Below are 2500 nucleotides of genomic sequence, written 5' to 3'. Positions count from 1 at the left end.
AAACAAACAAACAATGAGTATGCGTAGATAAATAAATAAACTTTAGCACCGCGGAGGCCAGGGGTAGTCGGTTACTCAAAGGACAGATGCGTCCTCCTAGACATGGAGGGGTGGAGGTGAGGACACTAGACATGGAGGGACAGAGATGGAGATGAGGACACTAGTCATGATGGAGATGAGGACACTAGATATGGAGGGGTGAAGATGAGGACACTAGATATGATGGAGATGAGGACACTAGCTATGATGGAGGTGAGGACACTAGATATGATGGAGATGAGGACACTAGCTATGATGGAGATGAGGACACTAGATATGATGGAGGTGAGGACACTAGACATGGAGGGATGGAGATGAGGACACTACATATGATGGAGGTGAGGACACTAGCTATGATGGAGGTGAGGACACTAGATATGGAGGGGTGAAGATGAGGACACTAGATATGATGGAGGTGAGGACACTAGCTATGATGGAGGTGAGGACACTAGATATGGAGGGGTGAAGATGAGGACACTAGATATGATGGAGGTGAGGACACTAGCTATGATGGAGGTGAGGACACTAGATATGGAGGGGTGAAGATGAGGACACTAGATATGATGGAGGTGAGGACACTAGCTATGATGGAGGTGAGGACACTAGATATGGAGGGGTGAAGATGAGGACACTATATATGATGGAGGTGAGGACACTAGCTATGATGGAGGTGAGGACACTAGATATGGAGGGGTGAAGATGAGGACACTGGCTGTAGCTTTGTTTTGTTTCACATGGCAGAGTAATCCTGATGTCTTTACTCAAATGGATCTTTGATACTCCCAGTTCTGTTCTCGGAAAGGACTCATGTTGGGCTCATTTACGACTCAGTTGCACACTCATTTGTTGTCAAACAAAGAGAGTATCAGAAAGCATCCCGTTTTCAATAGGAGTACAGGGCTCATATCTTACTCAGTTTGGGCTAATATCAGACTCAGTTTGAGCTCATTTCAGAGCTCATTTTGGACTCAGTTTGGGCTCATCCGTGGTGGGTAATCAGTCCCAGCATTTGCACCAATGGGGATTCCCGGTGACTTTTACATTCTCCTCACATTTATCCTGATGTAGTGCTTGGCTGGTGTCTGAGTGAGTTTTAGTCATGTTTTATAAATTACCCCCAGCACTGATTTTATAAATGACCCCCCCCAACACTGATTTGTTTTGGTCATGTTTTAGTCCGGGGTTATAAATGACCCCCCCAGCACTGGGTTGTTTTGGTCATGTTTTAGTCTGGGGTTATAAATGACCCCCACAGCACTGGGTTGTTTTGGTCATGTTTTAGTCTGGGGTTATAAATGACCCCCACAGCACTGGCTTGTTTGTTATTTTTATTGTGTGGTCATTTAGCTTCGGTGTTTATGTTTCCCATGACACCGTCAAGATGTGACAACAGCACTCTGGCTTCAGCATAAATCAGTGGAGTTTATGCTAAGTACTGCTAATATTAGCGACCCCACAAGCTAATCACTGTCAATTCTTGAGTCACATGACGAGAATCCTGCTCACTGATTGGTGCCGAGGATGGCCATTCCTCTTCAACCCTGGCTAGCCCTGCTCCTGTAATGTATCTGCCACAGTAGAGCCATACATAATTGATATCAATTACTGCTTGGGTGGTAATTGCTGTTGCCTCAAGCTCAGCCCGTGTGTTTGGGTAGAGGTGAGAGAGAGGGGGGGAAAGGGAGAGAGACACAGAGAGAGAGCGAGAGAGAGTATGTGTACAGTATGCGTGTGTGTGTGTGTTTGTGTGTGTGTTATTAATTTATGGGCACACTGTGTTGGGTCCCCACAAAGATTTTTTTTATCCACTCGAATTTGCACTGCAGCATTTCAGAGAGAAAGGGTAACAGAGAGAGAGAGAGAGAGAGAGAGAGAGAGAGGGAGAGGGAGAGGGAGAGAAAGAGGATAATTGTGTGAGTGAAAGAGTGCTGCTGGGTAGGACAAAATAAAAAGGTGTGAGGACAGTGGGCCGAGGGAACGAGAGGGAGTTAGAAGAGAGAGAGAGTGAGTTAGTAGAGGGAGAGCGACTCTTATAGGAGTGTTGTTGGTTAATGGAGTGTGAAGAAATGAGATAGACGGAAAACAAGAAGGAATGGAAGGGTGGAGAGAGGGATAGAGAACAAGATAGGGAGGAGGGAGGGAGGGAGAATGCTGGAGGCTACTGTGCAGGTGACCGTAGCAACATGGAACATTTGGATGTGTGAACTCAAGGCAACCCGACACTGAAGTCTTATCAGTGTGTGTGTGTGTGTGTGTGAGTGTGTGCGTGTGTGTGTGGGTGTGTGTGTGTGTGTGTTTGTGTGGGTGTGTGTGTGTGTGTTTGTGTGTGTGTGTGTGTGTGTGTGTGTGTGTGCGTGTGTGCGTGTGTGTGTGGGTGTGTGTGCGTGCGTGCGTGTGTGAGTGTGTGTGTGTGTGTGTGTGCGCGTGTGTGTGTGTCTGCTTGTCTCATACCCTTCTACTC

At 46.9% G+C, this 2500-nt stretch overlaps 1 protein-coding gene across 1 annotated transcript in view; it reads left to right on the top strand.

Moving 5' to 3' along the window:
* The window catches only part of fam189a1 (family with sequence similarity 189 member A1), a 140231-nt gene that overhangs the window by 56049 nt on the left and 81682 nt on the right, over positions 1–2500 (top strand).

Source organism: Sardina pilchardus, chromosome 21 (genome assembly GCF_963854185.1).
Source record: "Sardina pilchardus chromosome 21, fSarPil1.1, whole genome shotgun sequence".
NCBI classification, from domain to species: domain Eukaryota; kingdom Metazoa; phylum Chordata; class Actinopteri; order Clupeiformes; family Clupeidae; genus Sardina; species Sardina pilchardus.
The sequence above is the reverse complement of the archived record's forward strand: the minus strand, read 5'-3'. Positions and strand labels throughout refer to the sequence as shown.